Here is a 7,086-nt window from a genome sequence, read left to right as displayed (position 1 = left end):
AATCTACCCATGTTTTCCGCCAAAGTTACGGTGGCCGATCAGAAGAACTTGGAGGAAATTCCAAGACCTCCGAGTGGCCATATTAGTTTCCCATGCATCCTGCAATATTCGGTCCCTGACGGTCCCTCCCCTGACCCTGACCCTGCTCCCTCTTCCCACCCCCCAACCTCAACTACTTTCCCAGTTCCCCCTGTGCCATCTCCCACTGCCCCTTCTCCCCTCTCCCACTCTCCCTTCTCCCCATCTCCCACTGCCCCTTCTCACCAGCTCCCACTGCCCTGTCCCACCAGTGACCGTCAGTATCTTTGCTCCTGTCCTGTGTTCACTGTCCTTTGATGATAGATTCCATTTCCTGCTCCCTTTTAATGTTTTGTACGTTCTTTGCCCACAGGCTGACCAGTGCACAGGACTCCAGGGTTTCCTCATTTTTCACAGTTTCGGGAGTGGGACCGGCTCGGGTTTTACATCCCTCCTGATGTAGAAACTATCTGTAGACTACGGCAAGAAATCCAAACTGGAGTTTTCTGTTCATCCTGCGCCACAGATTTCCACTGTGGTGGTTGCGATATACAACTCCGTGCTCGTCACACACTGCACCCTCGAGCACTCTGACTGCGCCTTCATGGTCGACAACAAGGCCATTTATGACATAACCATGTCGGCGTAACCTTGACATTGAGCGTCCAACGTACACCAACCTCAACCGTCTCATTGGACAGATAGTGTCGTCCATCACGGCGTCACTACGGTTCGACAGTGCCCTCAATGTGGACCTGACTGAGTTCCAAACCAACCAGGTCCCCTATCTCCGCATTCACTTCCCACTGGCAACCTATGCCCCCCTTATTTTGGCCGAGAAGGCTTACCATGACCAACTATCTGTGGCGAAGATCACCAACTCTTGCTTTGAGCCAGCCAACCAGATGGTGAAGTGCGACCCCCGCCAGGGCAAGTACATGGCGTGCTGCATGCTGTACCGAGGAGACGTCGTGCCAAAGGATGTCAACGCCTCCATCGCCACCATCAAGAGCAAGCGCTCGATCCAGTTTCCTGATTGGTGCCCGACTGGGTTCAAGGTAAGTGTGGGTTTTGTGTTCAATCCATGGAGCTCTGGGGAAACATGGATTCTGACAATCTCATATCCCACGTGAACAATACGTCTGTTCAGTCTGGGTCAAAAGTTGCCCCTCCTTTCAGGGAACAGACCCTCCCCATTCCTGGCCCAAAGAGGAGCTCCCTCTGAGGCTGTAGGTGGAATTGTCTCAGCTCTAATTCTGGATTGTCGTCCTGAATGCCCCAGGAGAAGTCCTGCTTTGAAATAAGGGAACGGCTTCCTGAAAAATGAAGGACTCATTGGGAGAGATGAAATAAAGAATTGAAATGGCTCATGAATGCAGCCTCATTACACAGGGACCCTCCATCAGAAACTGAAACTGTAAAACTAGGGAAAGAGCCCAGTGAATAACCAGAGTCGGGTTTTTGTACAGTGAAAGACACAAACTGGTTCATAAATTTATCTTTCTGATAATGAAGTGATGCCCAACAGCTCTGATTTTGAATCTCCTTTCTGTGCAACTGAAATCTAAAGAATTTTCTCCTTTCCGCAGGATGGCATCAACTCCCAGCCCGAACAGTGGTGCCAAGGGGGCGCTCTGGCAAAGGTGCAGCGTGCCCTCTGTTTGTTGAATAACATCGCCGCCATTGTCTTGGCTTGGGCCCAACTCAACCTCAAATTCGATAAGATGCTCCCAAAGTCATGGTAAAAGGGGAAGTAGTTGTGATGGGGTAAAAATTGATAAAAAGGAGGTACTGGAAAGACTGGCCGTGCTTAAAGTAGATAAGTCACCCGGTCTGGATGGGATGCTTCCTAGGTTGCTGAGGGAAGTAAGGGGTTTGCCAGAGGAATGGAGAATTGCAAATGTAAAACCCTTGTTCAAAAAAGGGTGTAAGGATAAACCCGGGAACGACAGGCCAGTAAGTTTAACCTCGGTGGTCGGGAAGCTTTTCGAAATGACAAGTCGAGCCAAAATTAATTGTCACTTGGACAAGTGTGGATTCATTAAGGAAAGCCAGCACGGATTTGTTAAAGGCAAATCGTGTTTAACTAACTTGATGGAGTTTTTTGATGAGATAACAGAGGGGGTCGATGAGGGCAATACGATTGATGTTGTGAACATGGACTTCCAAAAGGCGTTTGATGAAGTGCCACATAATAGGCTTGTCAGCAAAATTGAAGCCCATGAAATTAAAGGGGCAGTGGCAGCATGGATACAAAATTGGCTAAGTAACAGGAAACAGAAAGTAGTGGTGAACGGTTGTTTCTCGGACTGGAGGAAGGTAAACAGTGCTGATCCGCAGGATTTTCTTGATATATATTAATGACTTGGACTTGGGTGTACAGGGCACAATTGCAAAATTTGCAGATGACACAAAACTTGGAAGTGTAGTAAACAGTGAGGGGGATAGTGATAGACTTCAAAAGGACACAGACAGGCTGGTGGAATGGGCGGACACGTGGCAGATGAAATTTAATGCAGAGAAGTGCAAAGTGATACATTTTGGCAGGAAAAACGAGGAGAGGCAATATAAACTAAATGGTACAATTCTAAAGGGGTGCAGGAACAGAGAGACCTGGGGGTATATGTGCACAAATCTTTGATGGTGCAGGGCAGGTTGAGAAAGTGGTTAAAAAAGCATATGGGATTCTGGGCTTTATAAATAGAGGCATAGAGTACAAAAGCAAGGAAGTTATGTTGAACCTTTATAAAACACTGGTTCAGCCACAACTGAAGTATTGTGTCCAGTTCTGGGCACTGAACTTTAGGACGGACATGAAGGCCTTAGAGAGGATGCAGAGGAGATTTACTAGAATGGTTCCAGGGATGAGGGACTTCAGTTATGTGGATAGACTGGAGAAGCTGGGATTGTTCTCCATGGAGCAGAAAAAATTGAGAGGAGATTTGATAGAAGTGTTCAAAATCATGATAAAGTAAATAAAGTAAATAAAGAGAAACTGTTCCCACCGGTGGAAGAGTCAAGAACCAGAGGACACAGATTTAAGGTGATTGGCAAAAGAACCCAAAGGCGACATGAGGAAAACTTTTTTAAGCAGCGAGTAGTTACGATCTGGAATGAGCTGCCTGAAAGGATGGTGGAAGCAGATTCAATCGTGGCTTTCAAAAAGGAATTGGATAAATAGTTGATGGGAAAAAATTTGCAGGGCTATGGGGAAAGAGCGGGGGAATGGGACAAACTGGATTGCGCTTACTGCATGGACTGGATGGGCCAAATGGCCTCCTTCTGTGCTGTAACAATTCTATAATTCTATGATTCTAAGATGTACGCCAAGCGGGCCTTTGTCCACTGGTACGTGGGGGAGGGGCTGGAGGAAGGGGAGTTCCAAGACGCATGGGAGGACCTGGCCTCACTCGAGAAGGATTACGAAGAGGTGGCCGTGGATTCTTCCTCGCTGGACAGAAAGGCGGAGAAGGAATAAGATTTATTAATTTAGAAAGTAAAAAGAGTTTAACTTTAATTCAGATTGATGTTACAAATTATAATTAAGCAAATAAATATATTTTTTAATTATTTTGAAATTGTGTCGATTTAAAAGCCACAAATACATGACAAGGGATTGAGAAACACGTGTAAAAGAAGCTGTTTGAAGTTAGAAGAGGATCAATGGACCCAGAACGGGGGTTGATCAAACTCCATGAGCTGCAGTCCTGGTGTCACAGAGAATTTCAGTCATTAAAACCTTGTCCAGTCTTTCTAGGGGCCCACTGCCCTCCTCCAAGTTGTAATAATTTCTTTTGACCTGTTAGTTAAACAATAGTGGCACAGGTAGAGTGAAGACAAAGGGAATTCCCCGAAAGTACAATCGCAATATTGAATAACAAAGAAACTGCAACACCTTTCACATCCTCAGGACATCCAAAAACGCTTTACAACCAATGAAATACTTTTGAAGTGTACTCAATTTTGTAAGGCAGGAAATGCAGCAGCCAATTTACGCACAGCAAGATCCCACAAACAGCAATGAGATAAATGACCAGACAATCGAATTGAGGGAGGAACGTTAGACCCAGGACACTGGGAGAACTCCTCTGCTCTTCTTCCAATAGTGCTGTAGGATCTTTAACATCTCACCTGAAACGCAGCACCTCCGACAGTTCAGCACTCCCTCAGTACTGCACTGGGATTGTCGGCCTAGACTTTGGGCTCAAGTCTCTGGAATGGGGCCTACAACCTTCTGACTCAGAAGGAAGAATGGGACTGACTGAGCCAAACTGACATAATAGAGGTAGTTTCTCCCCTATAACTGACCGGCTGGAATGTGGGGGTGTGTTTGTGTCGGATGCCTGTTTTACACCCTGTCCGATTTTACTCTCCAATGAAGTCATTCAAGGCATCCAACCCAAACCTGCCCCATTCCTGACTGGCGGGTTAGCTCAAAATCAGGGCTTATATCAAATTCAAATATAATGGATGGAGTTTCCGCTTGTTTCCATTGGTTCTATCAGCACAATCCGGGTGGGATCGGCCAAACCAGCGCAAAAGATCAGGGAATTTTAAACATAAGTGAGTTACGCCTAAAACCACTCACGTTCGTGTTTTCTGCGATCTTTTACGCTGCTGCAAGATTCAATTTGCTTGGATCAGGCCCTGCCCAGAAAACTGGCCAGGGCCCCAGGTCGAAGTAGCAAGATTCCATTGATTGCGCTGGTTGGGGAAGGCTCTTCAAATTGCGCTCATTTTCTTAGGTGCTGGGCACTAGTAGGCACGTTTTCAAAGGCTTGTCATATCAAAAAATATTTAATTTACTAAGAAACTGACTGGTGTACATCAATGAAACTATTAAATGGTTCAGTTATAGTTTTAAAGTCATTTTCAGTGATTTTAAATCAGGATACTCACAGGTGGAGGACTGGACACCCCTACAAAAAATGCTTATTTTTGGTGATAAATCTATTTTCAGCTGTATTAATACATCAAGGAATATTTTTTATTGGAAAAGAAAAAAAAGAAATGATTACGTTCTATTATGCATTGGTTCATGGAAGATTTTACGTTTGTGATTATGCAAATGAATTTTAGCAGAAACGTGAAGTGTAACCTAACCAGCGCATTTGGGCGCAATTTCCCAAGGCAGGCCATTATTAATGCGCAAATCAGCCAGCAAGTTTAGGGGATGAAGAGACACGTGAGTTGCGAATATCCAGAACTTGCTGGTCGGTTTACGCCACTTCACCCTTTGCTTCACACAAACAGTATCTCGCCCTTCGCCTCCCCGTTATTCTTAAGAACTTGCTGGATTTGCACATTAATTACCCACTGAGCTCACCGCAGAAAGTTAGGGCTCGTAATTAATAGTGTCAGTACCTTTTCAACGACATGATAATTGTTAATACAAAGCCAATCATTCTCTTCGGCCAAGAAAGGGAACAATGTGGAGTCTCTTTCCTGCATGTAGTACATTTAATACAACTGGTCATTCTCTCTCTTTCTCTTCCTTTCGGATGTTTCTCTTTCTCTCTCTCTCTCTCTGTCTTTGGGTTCGGATCGTTTGTATATTCAGTAGTCCTGTATGTACTGTCTCTCTGTCTGATTGCCTTGACAACGGGCAGTTGGAAAGATTATCTGTAATCACCAGGCATTGTTCTCTGACTATATATGCGGTAACCTTCAAGGAATTCCACACTCACCTGACGAAGGAGAAAGCCTCCGAAAGCTTGTGATTTTCAAATAAAACTGTTGGACTATAACCTGGTGTTGTAAGATTCCTTACATTTGCATGTAGTAAATTCTTGTTAGAGATTTTTAAAATGTCAAATTTTAAATATTTAAATATTTTTCTTAGTTTTCCTTTCTGTCTTTTTTTTCTTTCTCTCTCTCTGAATCCAATCTTTTTTTCCTTCTCTTTATTTCTCTTTCTGTACCTGATTTGACTCTAATTCACCCTCCTTCTCTGTTGTTCCTGTTTCTTTCTCAATCTTTACATCTCGTTGGTTAAGGAGATTCGTTCACTGAGGTCCCAGATGCCCCAATGTCCTCACTGTACCGTTATCAGCTCGCACTTCCAGCAAGTTATGGCGCAATTTTTTTCGAGCTTTAGGGTGCAGGAGAAACGTCTAACTAATGGCGCATGCCATGAGAGGACCCACTTCAGCAAGATTTGGCCCAATGCACTAAAAGCATTTTTTAAATTCATCAAAATCAGTATGTAAATATAAAATCTCCCATCACCCCTACTGAGGGGGTTCTGTACTGTCAGAGGTACCCCAAAAAAAACAGGTTAACTGATCATTCATCTCATTACTGCCTGTGGGATCTTGCTGTGTGCAAATTGGCTGCCATGTTTGCCTGCACTTCAACCGTAATTCATTGGCTATTAAGCACTTTGAGATGTCCTGAGGACGTGCTGTCGAAATACTCGATGTATCCTGATCAAGGAATCCCACTCATTCTACAAATCTCTCAATATTTTCACTGCTAGTTCAGGAACACAAGAACAGGAAGAGGCCATTCAGTCCCTCGATCCTGCTCCGCCATTAAATCAAATCATGGCTGATCTGTACCTAAACTCCATTTAACCGTCTGAGAGGTGATTGTATGGAGAGATAGAAGATAGTTAAGAGGACGGAAAAGGTAAATTTGGAATATTACTTTAAACTAAATTGGGAGAGTCAGAAAATGGGACACAGGGTCAAACTAGGAAAAGGGTAAATTGAGGACTGATATCAGGAACCAATCGGATGCTGCAATGGGGGGAGTGTAGGGTCATTCGGAATGGAAGGACTAAGATGGGCCAAATGGCCTTTCTCATCAGTAATTCTACTGTGATGTTGTTTTCTGGGACACCATTCTGGGACAGTTCAACCTACTGCTCATACCAGCGCCACCCCCAACAAGCACCCCCTCTGCAACCTTATCCTCCCTCAAGCAGGTCTCTGTGTGCTTCTATCAGACACCCTGTGCCCGCTCCCAGCTCCTTATCTGGGCTCCCCCAGCACTACACAGGGAGCCAATCCCTGACCGAGAGAGAAACCGCACCCCACACCCAAGGAACAGCTTGTCGGAGCTTAA

At 44.8% G+C, this 7,086-nt stretch overlaps 1 pseudogene; it reads left to right on the top strand.

The window, feature by feature from the left end:
• The first annotated feature begins 475 nt into the window (after positions 1-475).
• LOC137309213 (tubulin alpha-3 chain-like) lies at positions 476-3,496 on the top strand (annotated as a pseudogene).
• Positions 3,497-7,086: the final 3,590 nt, after the last annotated feature.

This window comes from Heptranchias perlo, unplaced genomic scaffold (assembly GCF_035084215.1).
Source record: "Heptranchias perlo isolate sHepPer1 unplaced genomic scaffold, sHepPer1.hap1 HAP1_SCAFFOLD_154, whole genome shotgun sequence".
NCBI classification, from domain to species: domain Eukaryota; kingdom Metazoa; phylum Chordata; class Chondrichthyes; order Hexanchiformes; family Hexanchidae; genus Heptranchias; species Heptranchias perlo.
Note: the sequence above shows the minus strand (reverse complement) of the source record. Positions and strands in the feature narration are given on the sequence as shown.